The sequence below is a fragment of the Protopterus annectens genome, chromosome 8.part0, assembly GCF_019279795.1.
Source record: "Protopterus annectens isolate FY-2018-M chromosome 8.part0, PAN1.0, whole genome shotgun sequence".
Taxonomy (NCBI): Eukaryota; Metazoa; Chordata; order Ceratodontiformes; family Protopteridae; genus Protopterus; species Protopterus annectens.
This window is the reverse complement of record NC_056741.1, coordinates 1,781,054,813-1,781,074,548: the sequence shown is the minus strand read 5'-3', so window position 1 is coordinate 1,781,074,548 and position 19,736 is coordinate 1,781,054,813. Positions and strand designations below refer to the sequence as shown.

At 42.6% G+C, this 19,736-nt stretch overlaps 1 protein-coding gene across 1 annotated transcript in view; it reads right to left on the bottom strand.

Moving 5' to 3' along the window:
* Nucleotides 1-19,736, bottom strand: part of GPT2 (glutamic--pyruvic transaminase 2) — a 567,369-nt gene that overhangs the window by 197,295 nt on the left and 350,338 nt on the right. The gene's annotated exons all lie outside the window — the stretch shown is intronic.

Genomic DNA, 19,736 nt, shown 5'->3' with positions numbered 1-19,736 from the left:
AATAATGGTGCCCCCTAGTATCAGACAAGCAAATGGGAAATGCTCATACCCTTAGGTCCTGTGTGATAAGAAAGAAGACTAAAACTTTCAGGTGTTAATGGGCCGCTTCCTATTCCCATGGTAATGGTTTGATTCCTTCCACCTTCATTTGTCTAAGTTTGTGTAACTAAGTTATTTAACTAGACAGTGCTCCCGGGTTTCCCCTAAAAGGAAAGGGACAACTCTTCAGCAGGCTTACCAAGTCAACAAGACCATAAAAATGATTACTTAGCTGGTCCACCTGAGAAAATTTCAAAAGGACAATGTGGCTAATGTTACTGCATTAGCCTCACTAATGTGAAGACTTTGTTCAGAGACTTCTAACCAAGAAAATTCAGGATCTCCAGCACATATCATACACTGACAGACTGAAGTCACTGTCACTGTACTCAGTAGCATACATACTTAGAGGAGACTTGCGCCTGGCCTACAGAGCATCTCAGATCCAAATCTAATGGAAATGTTGCACATCCGCAAGTCAAAGCGGACAAGGATCACCCGCTCCAAGGACCTTAACCTGGCCTGTGACATAAATAGAACCTGCTGGAGAAACCGATTTCTCTCTCAGATGTTCCCATTCCTCTAGAATAGGCTACCAATTCACATCAAATAGAGCCCCTCTATGACTCTGCTTAAGCATAGCCTGGATGACTTGGATAGGAAACAGTAAATTCCTGCAGGGGATTTCAATTTACTGTAATTCCTATCATCTCTATTATTGTCCACTTGCTTCTCCATCATACATGTCCACTGACTGCCTCACTCTCAGTTATCATGAATCTGTGATTTTCATTGCTAAATTGTTCCTTGTATATCACTTTGTACCAAGTTTAACATTGTATATACACTTCTTGGACAGTAGGATTTCCTGATGCATTCTTATGTAATTTCTGTGTTTTTATCCAAGTGTTTTTTACCTGTCATGTTATATTCTTGGAGCTTTTCTCTTCAGGTCTCAGCTGAAAACAGGCTACTGGCCCAGTCAGACACTACCCAATAAACAAATATAAATAAATAAAATCCTTTATATTGGCAAACCAGGTAAAAACGTAAAGACATGGCAAACAGGCTAAAGCAAACACAAAAAAATATAAATATAACCATCTATTTATTAAGCATATACAGAAATTGATAAAACTAATAATCTCATCCATATCCAACCTAGCACTCGGTGGAGACATCCATCCTAATCCTGGTCCCTCTATCTCCAACCCCTCCCCTCATAATCAGACTATAAACCACATCTCCCAAATCACAGCCAATAGAAAGCCAACCGACCTCCTTCTGATAAGCCTAAATATTAGAAGTATATGCAACAAGGTGCTTGAATTCCATGCCACCATAGACTTCTACTCCCCTGATGTAGTGATCCTTACAGAAACATGGTTAAAACCATACATTACTAATGAGCAAATCCTCCCTGCTGGTTACAATATACTAAGAGTAGACAGACTAAACAAAAAAGGAGGTGGTATAGCTATAATATTTAAGCAGCATCTAGACATCCAGATCTTAAAGTTAGCAGCTCCGCAAATAGGTAAGGAAGAAATAATATATGCCAACCAAAATAAAACCCTAAACATAATAGGTTGCTACTTCCCACCTGGCCACATCCCTCCACTTGAAATCCTCCTCAGCTGGACTACCCACCACCTACCCCAAGAAACTTTAATTCTTGGAGACTTCAACACTGACTGGCAATCCTGCTGTAGCAACCACCCAACCCATCATGTAAATCTTCATGGCTTCACCCAACTAGTCCAGTCACCTACTAGGATAAATAACTCCAACAAACACACCACCCTTGACTGGATACTAGTCAATAAGAGCCCCCAGTCATATATAGCAGGCTGCTTATCTGACAGCCTCAGTGATCACTCCCCAACTTTCTTACTAAGAAAACACCTTTATAAAGCAAAACTCATCATATACCGTCAAATACACAAAAACAACTAACTTCAACCCTCTCTCATTCAGCTCATCCCTAAAAGACCAACTGGCAATCTCTAAAATACCTCAAACTAGATGACGCAGTTGACTACTTTAATAAAACATTCCTAAGCATCCTTAATTACCACGTCCCCATAAGACATTCCCGAACTAGAGCCCAACAATCCCCATGGCTACAAAAAAACACAAAGTCTGAAATGAAAAACAGGGATAAAGCATGGGACAACTGGTGCAAAACCAAAACCCCCTCTACTAGGCAAAAATTCCTAGAACTACACAATAGAACCAAAAATCTTATAAAACAGGACAAAATCCAGTACTACCAGTCTGCCCTTACCTCCCTCCCAACATAACCCCAAAACATTCAGGCCCACAATAAACTACATCCTCCACCCAGGTAAAGTAAGTACACCCACTCCTAACTTATCTTACTCCTTGGAAAATATTGCTACCTCTTTCAGCAATCACTTTACACAAACCGTACGGTCACTAGCTAGACAACACAACCCCCCCCCCCCCATAAACCCACACCATCAACTAGAACTAACAATCTCCCAACTAGCTTCTCTTTCTCTCCTGTTCCTACCTCCAAAATAAAACAACTACTAACTAAACTTAAAACCACCAGATTAGCAGCAGACAACCTCCCAGGTGAATACATTCAACTTGCAGCTGACTCGCTAGCCTACCCCACATCACTCTTGATTAACAGATCTCTGTCAGAAAGTTATGTACCTACACTATGGAAAGTCTCACACAATTCCCCTACACAAAGGAGGCCCCTCCACAGATCTAACCAATTACTGCCCCATAGCTATTCTCTCACCACTCTCCAAAATACTAGAGAGATGCATTCATTCTCAAGTCTCAGATCACCTCCTTGCTAACAACCTCCTCTCCAACACACAACACGGTTTCCAACCTAACCATAGCACCACCGCGTTACTCTTTTTCTCTACCACTATCCTACAAAATAAAAATGCAGGTTATCTCTCCTCAGCTACCTTCCTAGACCTCTCTAAAGCTTTCAATATGGTCCCACACAAACAACTCATCTCTCTTCTCAGTAACCTATCCTTCTCTCAACCAGTCATCAGCTGGTTTCAGAGTTACCTATCTTACCATTATAGACTGCGGGTCACATATGGTGAATTGCCGCATGTTGGCTGAGTACGCTATAGTGTGATACATCGTTGCTATTGGCTCCAAATGGGCATTATGTACATTGATTTAGCATAGCGCTAATTATATAATTATGCTGAAAAAGGGAGGGTAATTGCTCATACTTGAGGATAGCAATGCATGTGTAGTATTTCAGCTATTGGTGTTGGAGATAGAAAGTGTGTCATAATATGTGTGTGTATATAAATACGCAAATGGCACCGGAAATACATTGACATGACACTGCAATCCACATTGATAAAAACACTTATCATCTTACGATGTTGTAATGCTCTAACTAAGTGTATATACAGCCTAAAATATTACTTGACTAGTTGACATTGGCATGCGCTATCTTGTGTAGTCACTTATAATGTCTTCAAGTTATTGTCCTGAGCATAGCAACCCAAAATATGCTGTATCGTATATAGAAGATGGTGAGGGGTCATCTATAGGTAAAAAGATTATAATATAGGATGAGCATTGTATGGGACACAGAAAAAGATATACACTATAGTGGCCTGGACTTGAGTATAGGTCTTATAGATAAGGTCTATCTATATACGATACAGCATATTTTGGGTTGCTATGCTCAGGACAATAACTTGAAGACATTATAAGTGACTATACAAGATAGCGCATGCCAATGTCAACTAGTCAAGTAATATTTTAGGCTGTATATACACTTAGTTAGAGCATTACAACATCGTAAGATAAGTGTTTTTATCAATGTGGATTGCAGTGTCATGTCAATGTATTTCCGGTGCCATTTGCGTATTTATATACACACACATATTATGACACACTTTCTATCTCCAACACCAATAGCTGAAATACTACACATGCATTGCTATCCTCAAGTATGAGCAATTACCCTCCCTTTTTCAGCATAATTATATATTTTATTTTTAAAATTAGCGCTATGCTAAATCAATGTACATAATGCCCATTTGGAGCCAATAGCAACGATGTATCACACTATAGCGTACTCAGCCAACATGCGGCAATTCACCATATGTGACCCGCAGTCTATAATGGTAACTTAAATCCATAGATGCTCTCTTTAATGTACACAATCTATAGTTTGAATGTCGACATTTGACATCTACGGTACTATATGTCCGCAGATCAGAATGGATAGGTTTTGATTTTTTAACAGCATGTGCGGTGCTCATATATTATATTTATTATGCTGACGTATTTATTGACAGCTATATGATAGATTATATTATGCATTTTAGCACAGCACCAGTTTCTTTTTATTTATATTTTTATTTATGTTTTATCTATGTTTACAATTACTCAGACAATAGGAAATTACGCAGTACGGTAGCATCGAGAGATGTGACTTTGCACCTATATATCAGTTTTTGTATTTTTAACTTGTAACGTCTGAGGAAGCTATATTTAATAGTGAAAGCGCTTACGTTTTTTCTTGCTCCATTAAAATTTTTTAACGTATATCCGCATTTGGATTTACTATATTTCAGGCTTTGTCTCAAGAAAACTACTATTGTATGTGCTCTTTCTTACATCTGGATTATTGCACGTGGAGTATTGCTTTAATCGCAGCTTTAGTACATGTGTTTGTGACTTTTTTGAACCAGTATCCATCCGTTTGCGGCTTTTGGGACTGTTTCTTTCATTTTACTGCATTGAGGGGCTGGTTTTTTGTGATATATATATATATATATATATATATATATTTATTATGCATTTTATTAATTTACTTATTAAATAAATATTTACATTTATAATTTTTTGTGTTTGCTTTGGCCTGTATGCAGTGTCTTTATGCTTTTACTTGGTTTGACAATATATTTTGTTGACATAGCTTAATCCCTGCTTTGTTGCCTTTGCGATTTGGAGATCCTTTATATTAGGTTTCTCTAATTTTATATTGGGTACACATGGCTAGGCTTATAAAGACCTTCAGGTCAACAGCCCATGAACCTAAGTCATCATGGGGGCCTTTTGTACAGGACTGCCTCTGCCTCCTCTATCATAACAATGTAACCTGGGCAACCACTGTTGCCAAGTGTTAGTAGCTCAAGGAGAATCTTATTAATAAAGTGTGGAAAGGATGAGGCCCAACACAGCTCTGACAGACTCCTGTGGGATGTTTACAAAGGTTTGAGTAACTTCCAACTACTAAAACTGTAAATGTCAAAATTGTACACATATACACTGAACCAAATGATCACTGCTGCAGAAGCCTTAGTTATACAGGCTGTATTCTTGGCAGGATATAATCCATATAGCAAAGGCTTCTGCAGCAGGGATCAGTATGATGAACACTGAGTGTTACTGTACTGCAATTACTGAAGTACCTTTTTTGTGGCTTTTAGAGAAGCAGCACTGAATTAGAAGGTATTTGTAGGCTAAATGCCATCATCATTTAAAACTGAATTGTGAAGACGGATGCACAAAGGAGGGTCTGAAGGGGCTTTCACCTCTGAAATATGCTTCTTTATGTGGTTAGGCCTATTAGAATCATTAACGACTGAGAAAGTAGCTGTGGGATAAGTTTTAGCAGATGCTCCATAAGCTGAGCCTGATATGCCTTTGATCAGATTTGCAAATCATTTACAGTAGCTTGTTAACATTGTCCATTTCCTCCTCAGGAAAACTGTCTCTACTGCTTTAAATGCCATCCTACATTCCCTCCTTTGTTTAAAAGATGTTCACTAAACAAGGATGCTGCCTTACTTCAAGTCATCCAAAATCGATTCATAGACCTCAGGTGAGGTTTTAATGTATGGAAAAAATGTGACAATGGTCTCAATTTGCCTACACATCCTAATAAGAAAACATTTTTTTTCAGGTGAAGTTTGAATGCTGGAGAAAGCCAGAGGCAATTGTCTCCTATTTTGCCTCCACATACTAATAGGAAAAACAGCTTTTAGGTAAGGTTTCAATGGGGGGAGAATGCAAAGGACAATTGTCTCCTTGTCTCCCACACCAAAAAGCAGTTATATCCTTACAGAAAAAAACATTACTTTAGAAGAATAAAGATACTGAGGTGAGGTGGAAGTCTTAAGAGGTTGGGCCTACTGACAAACTTTGGCATGGAGCCTCTTATCAAGTTGCTTTTCTATTTTTGTGGAATGTTTGGGCCAATATTGAGAGCCCAGTGCTGGTGTTTGATTAACAGCCCTGCTAAGGTGCTGGTTGTTTGTCTAGAAAGGGCTTCTTCATAAGATAATTTTAATGCTTCACCTACAATATTACATTAGGTGAAAGGCAATTCTGCAATGCCTTGAAAATAACCAAGGCAACCAGGTACCTAATCCACTATCAGTTATTCGCAGCCTGTGTAGAGGCTGGAAAATCATCATTTCTCCTCTTGCACTGTACTTCTGACTCATGACCCCACATGCAAGTATGTGAACCAGTACATAAACCATGCATGGAAGTGAAATTCTTCAGGACTTTCCTGGCCCAGATCAAGAGAAAAGAAGCATAAAAGGGGAGGAAACAAGCAAGCTGAATGGAAAAAAAGTAGCAGATCCACCTTGGCCAAGAAAGATGAAAATATAAAAGAGAAAAGGGAGAATACAGGAAGTGGGCCAATACTCCTATAGTGATCCTCTCAGACATCTAATATTATGGTAAGCTCTTACAACTGTACAATGTCCTTTACTGATCACTGTTGCAGCACTGTCTACATATAGGAAACCTCCCAAAGTTTTTTAAAATAGTTGGCTGAAAATAGTGAGGAGAGAAACTGGAGTCTAGTATTCCCTGGTGGACTGATCTAGCAAAGACATTTCTGGCCCTGGAAAGAACATCAGTTTTATAGCAATTTGTAATGCTGTGTATGGAAGACCAAGTGGCTGTGAACAGCACAGATTGCGAGTCCAGCCCCTTGGAAAAAGTCCAGAAGAAGCAACAGCCCTGGTAGAATGACATTGACCTGGCATGGAAGGAATATTCCAGGAAAGGAATTACAAGAGGAAGCAGCCAAGGAAATCCATCTAGAGATATTCTGTTTAAAAAGAGGGTAACAAAGCTTTTTATTTTGAAAAGAAATGAACAGATGATGTATGAATGTCTAGGTAATGAAAAATTATTTCCCTCTTATTTTAAGGACTGGATTGGAGAATGAAGTAGAAAAGTTAACAGACTTGGTCTAGTAACATTTTATTGATAACTTTAGGCATAAAAAAAGATTTGTCCTAAGGAATACTCTGTCCTTTTGAAAGATGAGATAAGGAGGTGAAGCCATAAGGACTTGCATCTTCAGAAAAGTACAGTTTTGTACCTACCATAAATGTAGATGTCCGATAGGTATGCATCTGCAGTCATCACATATGGGTTGTCCTGCCTCAGGCAGCCCTTCGGTCGGCCGGATTCCAAAGTCTGGGTCCGGCGTCGGCTGATGTCGCCCTATCCCCGACGTCAGAGCGCCTGGGGTATAAAAGCGTCATCCGACGCCATCTTCCTCAGTTTTTCTTGCCCCAGATGCCAGGTGCCCTCTAAGGAAGGCTAAATTTGGATAAATGCAATAAATTCCAAACATGCACAGCAATATATATATATATATATATATATATATATATATATATATATATATATATATATATATATATATATATATATCTCTATATATATATATACAAAACAAATACACCATAATAGATAACCCCAGCTAGCTATGATAGGGAGTACCCAAAGAAATATACAGAGGGGAAGGAGGGAGGTAAACCTGACTGCAGATGCATACCTATCGGACATCTACATTTATGGTAGGTACAAAACTGTACTATGTCCTTCAAGGATGCATCTGCAATCATCACATATGGGTAGAATACCATAGCCAATCTGGGGGTGGAGGATCTATGTAAAGGATGGTGTAGCTAAAATGCCCTGCAGGACTGCCGTAGCAAAGCCTGCTCTGGATCTGGAATATAAAGGTAAATTGTAATGCTTGGAAAATGTATGCACGGAGCTCCATGTAGCAGCTTCTAAAATGTCCTTGGTAGCCACCCCTCTTAAGAAGGCTGTGGAGGTGGCTGTTGCTCTGGTGGAATGAGGTCTAATGTTAGCTGGCACAGTTTTTCCATGAAAGGAGTAACAAAAACGAATGCAATTCCCTATCCACTTTGAAATCGTCTGTTTGGAAATTGCTTTTCCTTGTGCACCAGCAGCATATGCTACAAACAGCTGGTCAGTTTTTTCTGTAACTTTTAGTTCTGTCCAAGTAGTAGCGCAACTGTCTGTGTATGTCCAGGGTGTGCAGAAGCTTTTCCCCTTTGTTTTGTGGATTTGGAAAGAAGGTAGGCAGGTGAATAGCTTGGTTTAATGAGACCCTGGATACCACTTTTGGCATAAAATGAAGGATTAGTTCTCAATGAGACTCTGTCCTGATGAAAAATAAGAAATGGCTGTACTGCCATGAGGGCCTGTAACTCAGATACTCTTCTTGCTGAGGTTATGGCCAGAAGGAAGGCAGTCTTCCAAGACAGGAACTGTAGTTCTGCAGATGCTGCTGGCTCAAAGGGAGGCAGTGTTAGTTTTTCCAACACGAAGTTAAGGTCCCAAGTAGGCACTGGTGGTTTCCTTGGAGGATTGATGTTTTTAATTCCTCTTAGAAACTGTCTTAGGAGAGGATGAGAGAAGACAGGTGGATCAGTGTTGTACTCTGCTGAAATTGCTGAAGCATGAATTTTAATGGAAGAGTAAGACAGACCATTGTGGAGCATTTCTGCCAAGTATTCCAGGATATGTGCCATGTTAATCACTTTCGCATCTAGGCCCTTTTTGGTGCTCCAAGTGTGAAATCTTTTCCATTTTGCTGAATATGCCTTTCTTGTGGAAGGCCGGCGAGCTTCCATGATGATATCCTTCACTCTCTTTGATAGCTTATCCTGGGGAGGAATCAAGGTATTTTCCAGGCTGTTAGTTGCAAGGTTTTCAGGTTGGAATGCAGAGTTTTGTAATTGTGCTGTGTCAGGAGAAGTGGCCATTGTGGAAGAGGCCATGGCTTCTTGCGTGACATGCTCTTTAACAGTGGGTACCAGTGCTGTCTTGGCCAGTCCGGAGCTATCAGAATCACTTTTGGTTGCTCTGTCCTGATCTTCAGTAGGACCTTGGTCATTAATGGAAGAGGTGGAAATGCATACACTGTTAAGAGTTCTCCAGCTGAAAGAGAGGGCGTCCACTTTCCATGCTTGTGGGTGGTATGTCCTTGAGCAGAATTTCTTCAGCTGATGATTGTGGGGGGAGGCAAAGAGGTCTATGTCCGGCCTCCCCCATGATTGTGTTATCTGAAGGAAGATGTCTGGGTGCAGCATCCACTCGTGTGCATCCATGATGTTTCTGCTTAAGCTGTCCGCCAGTATATTGTCCTTTCCTGGCACAAACTGGGATTGCAGCTCTATATTGAGTTTCAAGGAAAGTTCCCATAGATTCATTGCCAGTCTGCAAAGAGGGTAGGAATGGGTGCCTCCTTGCTTGTTTATGTACCACATAACTGTGGTGTTGTCTGTCCTTATTAGCAGGTGGCCTTGATGCAGAAAGAGTTTGAAGGCCTCGATTGCATGTATCACTGCGAGCATTTCTTTTTGGTTTATGTGCATGCGTAGCTCTTTTTGTGACCATAGTCCTTGAATGCATCTGCCCTCCATGTGCGCTCCCCATCCATGGTCTGAAGCATCCGTTGTAATGGTTTGGCTGGCTATTGGTTTGCTGAAGGGCAGACCCCTGTTTGACTGGCTTGCTTGAGCCCACCACAAAAATTCCTTTTGAAGGCATGGGATGAGTGGTATTAAAGTTTCCAAGCTGTGACTGTGCTGAGTCCATAAACTCCTTAGGTACCATTGTAGTTTCCTCATATGCAGCCTTGCTTGTGGAATCAGAAGAATGCAAGAAGCCATGTAACCCAGGGCCTGCAGGATTTTCCTTGTAGTCAGCTGAGTTTGTCTTGACAGACTTCTGAAGTAATCCGGTAGTTGACCTTGCTTTTCTTCTGTGAGGAAAGCCATTTGGGTGGTTGTGTCTAGATTCGCACCCAGAAAAGTTATTCTTTGGGATGGAAAGTACAGTTTTGTACCTACCATAAATGTAGATGTTCGAGGATCCACATTGCTGCAGTCCTAACTATTGGGTAGTCCGCTGTCCAGTCGGCCCGAATACCAAAGTATATGGCTGATGTCAATCAGGGCGCATTAGACTGACGTCAGTACGTCAGGGTACTAATGCGCATGACCGACGTCATATCCTCAGTCTTTTCTTGCCCCAGATGTCAGAAGACCCTAAAAAGACAAGGCCCAATATACCTGCACCAAAAATATGTACAATATATACAAAATTATCAGCATATAACCTCACCTACACAACCACCCCTAAACACAGAGGGGAAGGAGGGAGGGTAAATTGGACTGCAGCAATGTGGATCCTCGAACATCTACATTTATGGTAGGTACAAAACTGTACTATGTTCTTCATTCCACATTGCTGCAGTCCTAACTATTGGGTAGAATCCCAAAGCAGAGGTAAGGGAGGCTGGCAAATCATAAAGAAGTAGGAGCTGACAACATGCCTTGCAAAATAGCTGTGGCAAAACCAGCCCTAGACTTAGAGTAGAGAGGAAGGTGATAATGCTTAGAGAAAGTATGCACTGAACTCCAAGTAGCTGCCTCCAAAATATCCTTAGTTGCCACCCCTTAGGAATGCTGTTGAAGTGGCAGTAGCCCTAGTGGAATGAGGCCTAATCCCAGCTGGAATCTCCTTGCCATGATGGGAATAACAAAAGCAATGCAAAACCCAATCCACCTAGAAATAGTTTGTTTTGACACAGGCTTGCCCTGCGAACTCAAAGCAAAAGAAACAAACAACTGCTGAGACTGCCTAAAATCCTTAGTCCTGCTTAAATAATAACGCAATTGCCTGTGTACATCTAAAGTGTGCAAAATCTTTTCCCCTTTATTTTGGGGGTCTGCATAAAAAGTAGGCAAATGAATAGTTTGGTTTAAAGCCACACTAGAAACCACTTTAGGCATAAAGGAAGGATTAGTGCGTAATGATACCCTATCCTTATGGAAAATCAAAAGGGCTCTACTGCCATAAGGGCCTGCAACTCAGACACCCTTCTTGCAGAAGTAATAGCCAACAGAAAAGCAGTCTTCCATGACAAGTATTTCAATTCAGCAGTAGCCGCAGGCTCAAAAGGTTGTAGAGTAAGTTTTTCCAACACAAAATTGAGATCCCAAGCAGGAGTACGAGCTCTATTGGGGTCTTATATTCTTTGCCCCTCTAAGAAACTGCTTGAACAAAGGATGCGAAAACAATGGTGGGTCACAATCATAGTGAGCTGAAATTGCTGCAGCATGAATCTTAATGGAAGAGAAGGACAAACCTTTGTCCAATAACTCAGTAAGATATTGAAGAGCCACACTCAAATTAGGCTCAGAAATCTCCAAATTCTTTGCTGTACTCCAAAACAAAAATCTCTTCCATTTTTCTTTGTACACTTTCCTTGTACTAGGTCTTCTAGCTTCCATAATCACATTTAAAACTTGTTGAGGAAGTTGAGACCTGCTGTGTTTCAACACAGAATATGCCAGGCTGTTAGATGAAGAGAGTGAAGCTTGACATTGAGCAGATGACCGTCCTTCTGAGATAACAGATGTGGAATCAAAGGTAAAGGCCATGGAGGCTTCCTTACCAGACTCCTTAGTAGTGGGTACCAGTGTTGCGAGGCCAATCTGGAGCTATTAAAATCATCCTTGGCTTGTCTTGTCTGACCTTTAAGAGCACCTTTGGAAGAAGAGGCAGAGGTGGAAAGGCATACACATGAAGATTTTTCCAACTGAAAGACAGAGCATCCACTTTCCAAGCTGTGTGATGAAACCCCTTTGTGCAAAACTTTGGCAGCTGGTGGTTTAGTGGAGAAGCGAACAGATCTATGTCTGGAGTTCCCCATGACACTGTCAATTTCTGAAATACATGAAGATCCAGTTTCCACTCGTGGGGATCCATGATTTGTCTGCTTAACACATCTGCTAAGGAGTTCTGTGCTCGGCAGAAACCTTGCCTGAAGAGTTAGTTGCAAGCTGAGCGCAGTCTCCCATAAAATCATTGCTTGCCTGCATAGAGGATAAGAATGTGTTCCCCTTGTTTGTTGATGTACCACATGACAGTTGTGTTGTCTGTTAGAATCAACACCTGCCCTGGAAGAAGTAACTCCTTGAAAGCCATTAATGCAAACTGGACTGCTAACATCTCCTTCATGTTGATATGTAGATGCTGTAGTCTGGCAGGCCACTTGTCTTGTATCCACTTTCCATTTAGATGAGCTCCCCAAGCAATGTCCGAGGCATCTGTCGTTAAAATCTGACTCGCCTCTGGCGGGTCACAGAGAGTCCCTTGTTTAGGTGACATTCCTGAGCCCACCACAAAAATTCTTTTTGAAGGCAAGGTATTATTTGAATGACAGTGTCCAAATCCTGGCAGTGCTGTGTCCATACATTTTGAGATACCATTGTAGCTTCCTCATATGCAGTTTGGCATTGGGAAGCACCAGAATACAAGATGCCATGAACCCTAATGCTTGAAGGACTGTCCTTGCAGTCAGCACGGACTGATGAGATAGTTGATGGAAGTAAAGTGATAGACTCTTTTGTTTGTCCGGGGTTAAAAAGGCCATCTGGGCTGCTGTATTCAGTCTCACACCCAGAAAGCACATGTCTTGAGAGGGTACTAGACTGGACTTTATTTCGTTCACAGAATACCCTAGGCATCTTAGCACTGCTATAACATATTCCAGATGCTGTAGAAGGTCTTCCTTTTCTTGAGCCAGAATCAGGCAGTCGTCCAAGTAAGGATAGATTTGAATTCCTTTTAGCCTGAAGTAAGCTATCACTGGAGCCAGAACCTTTGTGAATACTCTGGGCACAGTAGATAAGCCAAAGGGCAATGCAGAGAACTGATAATGAGAATTTCCAGCTCGAAACGCAGATACTTCCTGCAACTTAGTCTTATAGGCACATGAAGGTAAGCTTCCTTGAGATCTAAAGTTACCATCCAGTGATCTTTGCCCAGCAGAGGTAAAAGCTGTTGTAACGTCAACATCTTGAACTTGGGAATGTCCAGATAAGTGTTGAGGATAGATAAATCCAAAATTGGTCTCCACGTGTTCCCCTTCTTTGGTACTAGGAACAGGCGAGAATAAAATCCTAGGCCCCTTTCTGATACAGGGACTGGCTGAATGGCCCCTATCTGGAGTAACTGAGAAATTTGCTTGTGAGCCTCTTTCCTTTGTGGAGGAGGAACGTCTGGCATGCCTTTGAAAGGGGGCAATGTATGGAAATAAAACCTGTAACCGTGGTGAATGATATCCAACACCCATCTGTCTTGAGTAATTAAATCCCAATTTGCTTTGAAAAGAGACAGTCTTCCTCCCAAAGGAGCTGCCAGACGAGAATCTACTGGCAGCTGAAAAGGCAGGTCATTGGGACTGTTTACGAAAGGACTGACCCCTGCCCTCACCAGAAGTCTGAGCAGGTGAACTCCCTGTTCTAGGCCTAAAAGAACCTTGAGCTCTGCCCCTACCATGTCTAGACCTACCCCTAGACTGGGAATCATAAGCAGGATATGTCCATCCCTTAGTAGGCCAATTTCTACTAAACTTCGGTGGCTGCACCTGCAAAAAATCTTTAACAGTTTGCATAGACTTAGCTTTGTCCTCCATTTTCTTTAAGACTGCTTCCACAGGCGAACCAAACAACACATCAGACTGTAAAGGAGCATCCAAAATCCTTGTCTTAACATGCTCAGCTAAATTCTGATCCCTCAACCAGGCATGCCTGCGAAGAACAGAACTAGTGGCAGCCACCCTCGAGGAGGCCTGTACAGCATCAAAACCACATTGCAAAGAATGCTTACCCACTTGTTCAGACACATGAACTAAATCCAGCAACTCTTTACACTCAATACCTTCCGCCAAAGCATCCACCTTAGATTTCAATTGTGAAAGGAGATAATTTTGATATTTTAGCATGTGGAACTGACAATTCAACGCCCTCATGGCTAAAGTGGAAGAAGTATACACTTTCTTTCCCCATCTATCCAAAGCCCTTGCCTCTTTATCAGTGGGAACAGGGTTTTTAACAACAGAGGCCTTAACACCTTTAGGTCCCTGAGAAACAGTCTCAGGGTCTGCCCTAGGGCTCTTAAAAGATACTTATGAGCTTCAGGCACCCTATAGTACCTATCAGGTTTAACAGGAGCAGGAGGCAAGGAATCAGGGTTCAGGGAAGCCTCTGCAAAAACATCTTCTACCACATTCAACACAGGAGGTATAGCTAAGGGCCTATGCTGGGGTAAAAACAAGAATTCCCTAAGCCTTTTCCTAGAATCAGAGTAATCTTGGCCTTCCCATTTAAAGTGCTCCCTCATGGAATGCAGAGTCTCTGAAAATGAGAAATCCTCAGGAGGAGAAGCTGTAGGAGTGGAATCATCCACATCAGAATCAGAATAAGGAGGATACTCCTGCAAGTCTTCCGCAGAAGACTCAGAAGCCTCTGAACACTGTTCAAAACTCTCAAACTCAGGTTCCACCCTAGGCCTCTTATCAGGAGGCCGCATAGAACCTCTAATCAGAGTAATCAAATCTTCTGCCATTTTAAGCATATGTTTCTTAGGCACAGAACCTGAAGTGCTAGGAGAAGCCCCCACTGAAGCTAAACTTGGCCTACCTCTCAAAGAAGTTTTGGAAACAGAAGGAGAGGCTCTAACTACCTTGGGAAGAGAGGGAAGAACAGTTACCTGAGAAGCCCCGTCAGCCTGGCCTACCTCCTGAGAAGGCACATCCTGCAACAGTAAAGTCTCTGCCTGAGACTCCAAAGAAACTCCGGGCAAAACCTCTGGCTCCACTGAGCCTTCTAAAGAACCGACGTCTGGGACTGCCGGTTCATCAACCCTAGGCTTCACTGTTTTGTCCTTGCGCTTTTTGGACGAAGCGGGAGACGGAGCATCCGACGGCATTTTATAATTACAACGCTTCCCAAACACTAACCTGGCACAGTCTAACCATCTCTTAATAGTGCGTTTGTTAAATCTAGCACAAGAGCGGCATCCAACAACGTCGTGCTCAGGCCCTAAACAAGGTATACACAAGGTATGGTAATCCCTATGAGGTATCTGTTTCCCACAAGAAATACAGTTATTCACTTTTTCTGACATCCGGTTAAATACTGAGGCAAGAAAAAACCAAAATGTTCCCCAACGGGGTACTTAGCCAACTTTGATTCGGTCTGAAACTCCGACTTCAGAAAATTTCAGAACGCCAACCTGCACTCGCAAAACTGCTTCTGCATCGGACCATGCGGCAAAAAAGACTGAGGATATGACGTCGGTCATGCGCATTAGTACCCTGACGTACTGACGTCAGTCTAATGCGCCCTGACCGACGTCAGCCATATACTTTGGTATTCGGGCCGACTGGACAGCGGACTACTCAATAGTTAGGACTGCAGCAATGTGGAATGAAGAACATCAAGTCTTGACTTGTGAATGTTGACTGTATATCCCAAGGCCTGAAGTAGGTGGATGGCATAATTCAAATGCTTTACCAAAGTTTGTTTGCTGTCCGCTTGTATAAGGCAGTCGTCCAGATACGGGTATATTTGAATCCCCTGAAGTCTGCAGTGTGCAATTACTGATGCCAGGCATTTCGTGAATACTCTGGGCGCAGTAGATAAGCCAAAGGGCAATGCTGAGAATTGATAATGCTCTGTACCTGCAAGAAATCTGAGGTGTCTTCTGCAACTTTGTCTGATAGGGACATGCAGGTATGCCTCCTTGAGGTCCAGAGTTACCAGCCAAGACCCCTTGCCCAGCATGGGAAGGAGTTGCTGTAGAGTCAGCATTTTGAATTTTGGCACAATGAGATAAGTATTCAGTGCGGACAAGTCGAGAATAGGCCTCCATTGCTTTTCTTTTCTTGGAACAAGGAATAGTCTGGAATAAAATCCTTGGTCTTGTTCTGAGAGAGGAACCTTTTCTATAGCTTTCATTTGCATTAAGCTGGAGATTGGTTTCAAAGCCTCTGCCCTTTGATTTGGTGGCAGGTCCGGCATGCCTTTTCTTTTTGGTAATGTATGGAAATGGAACCTGTATCCTTTGTCTATTATTTGCAGTGTCCATTTATCCCTTGTAATACTGTGCCAATTTTCTGAGAATAAAGAAAGCTTTCTGCCCAAAGGTGCTTCCAATTGAGCCCTGGTTGGTGGTGTCAAAGTAAAGTCATTGAGTCTGTCCTTGTGCAGCAGTTGTAGGTCCTGCACTACCTCTCTGGTTGGGAGGCTGCCATTGACGTCCTCCGTAGGAGCCTCTAGCTTGCCCTCTACCTCTGGCACGCCTGTTCTTGCCTCTCTGAAATCTCTCTGTGTCCGGAAAGGACCAATTCTTGGAAGGCCAATTTCTGCTGAATCTTGGTGGTTGGACTTGGGGGAAATCTTTGACTGTTTGTACAGATTTTGCCTTTTCTTCAACTTTCTTTAAGACCTCCTGAGCAGCGGAGCCAAATGACTTTTGCTTTTCCAGTGGAGCATCCAGAAGCTTTGCTTTAACATGGTCTGGCAGAGATTGTTCCTTCAGCCAAGCATGCCTACGTATAACTGCACCTGTCATAGCTGACCTACATGAAGCTTCCAATGCATCATAACCACACTGCAAGAAATGGTTGCTAACCTGTTGGGAGTTATGTACCAGATCCTGAAGTGATTTGCGATCTAGGGGTTCAGGTGAAGACAGTTTTTTATGCAATTCATCTAACAAATACTCTTGGTACTGTATCATATGAAATTGACAATTTAAAGCCCTCATAGAAAGAGTAGCAGAAGTATACACTTTTTTACCCCATCTCTCTAAAGCCCTGGACTCCCTTTCAGAGGGGAGTGGATTTTTAGTAGTGGCAGCTGCAACCCCTTTAGGGCCCTGGGAAATAGTTTCTGGATCAGCAGAGTGGGCCTTGTAAAGGAAAAGATGTGAATCCGGGACCCTGTAGTACCTATCGGGTTTGGCAGGAGCCGGAGGGAGAGTGTCAGGGGTTGTGCTAGACTCAGAGTACACATCATCAATGACATTCAAAACAGGAGGGATAGCCAAAGGCCTATGCTGAGGCAAATGCAAGAAAGTCCTTAATCTCTTCCTGGACTCGGAGAATTCTTGGCCCTGCCATTGGAAATGCTCTCTCATAGTGTGAAGAGTCTCCCCGAAGGACAGCTCTTCAGGAGGGGAGGCCGAGGGGATAGATTCCTCTGCATCAGAATCCTCGTAGACCGAAAAAGCCTCCTCCTGGTAGTCCGAGAGAGTAGAGCCATCAGAAGCCTCATCTGAGGAGTGGGGATCAGAGGGCTCAACCCTGGGCGTTTTATCTGGAGGAGGTTGAGAGCCCCTGTCCGGATGAGGCTGTGAGCCCCTAATTAAAGAAATAAGGTCCTCTGCTAAACTTAGGATCTGTGAACCTGTATTGGGTCCCTGAGGGATAACCCTGGGAGGCAAAGCTTTTGAGTGTTTAGCAGCTTTAGCCCTAGAGAAGGCCTTTATAGACATGGACGCAGGAGGCCTGGCTGCACCACGTGCTGGTGTAGTTTTGTCTAGAGGAATGGTGTCGGAAGGTTCCAGGACACCAGTTTCTAATGGAGATTCAACAACCGATTCAGTAGGGGCTGCTGGGGCCGAGGCTGTCGGTTGAGCGGTTTCGGTGGACGGAAGTACCAAGGACTCGGTTTCAGCCAAGACCGAGACACTCACGGTAGGCCTGGCCGTGGTTTCAGACGAAACTGCGGCCCGTGTGTGTCGGTCCTTGTCCTTCCGTTTCTTTGTTAAATGTGAAGTCGGAGTCTCCGACGGCATATTGTAAACAAAACTAGCCCCAAAAAATTCCTCTGCAAACTCCGCCCGACGTCTAAGAGTGCGTCGGTTGAAGGAAGCACAGGCTGAACAGGCCAAGACATCGTGGTCTGGGTCTAGGCAGGGGAGGCAGTAAGAGAGGAAATCCTTATGAGGTATTTGTTTCCCACAAGTTAAGCAATTATTAATTTTAGCTGACATCGGCTGAGGCAAGAAAGAGTTCCCAACGGGGTACTTAGCTTTTGAAGTCTTCGGTTTAGCTGAATTACAGGAGCTGGCCGACCGGCACTTGCGAACTGCTTCTGCTTCGGGCACCACGCGGCAAGAAAGACTGAGGAAGATCACGTCGGCTGACGTTTTTATACCCCAGGCGCTCTGACGTCGCGGATAGGGCGACATCAGCCGACGCCGGACCCAGACTTTGGAATCCGGCCGACCGAAGGGCTGCCTGAGGCAGGACAACCCATATGTGATGACTGCAGATGCATCCTTGAAGGACATCTTTTTTTTGCTGAAGTAAAGATTGTCAACAATACAGTATTCTAGGATTTGAGAGGAAGAGGCTGGCTCAAAATGAGGGTGAATCAACTTTTTCAAATAACTCTGGCACCAAGGAGGTAGAGGAAAAAAAATTATTCATGGCCTAATGTGAAGGCCCCCTTTTAAAACAGTATGTTCTCAAAGCATACAGAAAGAGGTGGCGCCAATGGCATGCAGGCACATATGGCAGACAAATCTTTAATGGAAGAATATGCCAGTAGTGAAATGAGCATCTCAAAGTTACAGGAAAGAATAGCAGAAAACTTATATGATAAGGGCTCTGTTTCTATTGGAACTAAACAGAAAATCTCTTCAATTTGGAGCAGGTTTTCTGAAATAACTATAGCATATCCTCAGAAAACAGCTGTCTGAATGCTTTCAGAGTCCTATAATGCAAACTATCAGGTTTAGGGCTTGTAAATTTGGAGGCATGAGAGCACATTAGCCAGGTGGAAAAGGAAAAAAAAAGCATGTCTTACCATACTGTTCCATCTGTGTTGCTCATTTTCACCAATCCTTGACTGGGGGGGGTTTCGGTTCCGAACCCTCGGAACAGACTGTGCCGTTATTTTCCAGCTCGCACTCTCCAAATTCTCGAGCCAACTCTACTCATAATGCTCCTCACAGAGATTACCTCAGATCCAGTTTGCCACATGGCAAAATATAGCCAACATATGAGAATATCATACATATAGACATATTATATATATTTATATATATACAGAAAGAGACAAGGCCATCTATGGATTCTTGAGAAACTGGATCAGAATCGGTGAGGCCTACTAAGAATTTTAGGACTGGGGATGGTGGGAGGGTATGTCAAGGATTGGTGAAGATGAATAACACAGATGGAACGTCATGGTAAGACATAACTTCTTTATCTGATGTTGTTAATCTTCGCCTAAATCCTTGATGGTGAGACAGAATCCCCAGCTACTTGTATATCTTGGGAGGTCTCATGGAAGACTATTCAGAAGCACCATAGAGCCAAAGGATGCTCGACCCCTAGAAACTGTAACTAATTTGTAATGCAGAATAAAGGTATGGTGAGAAGACCATGTGGCTGCTGCACAAATATCATCTAGAGAAGCTCTTGCATGAAATACTGCTGATGTGACAATAGCCCTCATAGAATGAGTTTTAACTGTTTTGAGAAGTTGAAGTCCTTGAGATTGATAAATGAAGGA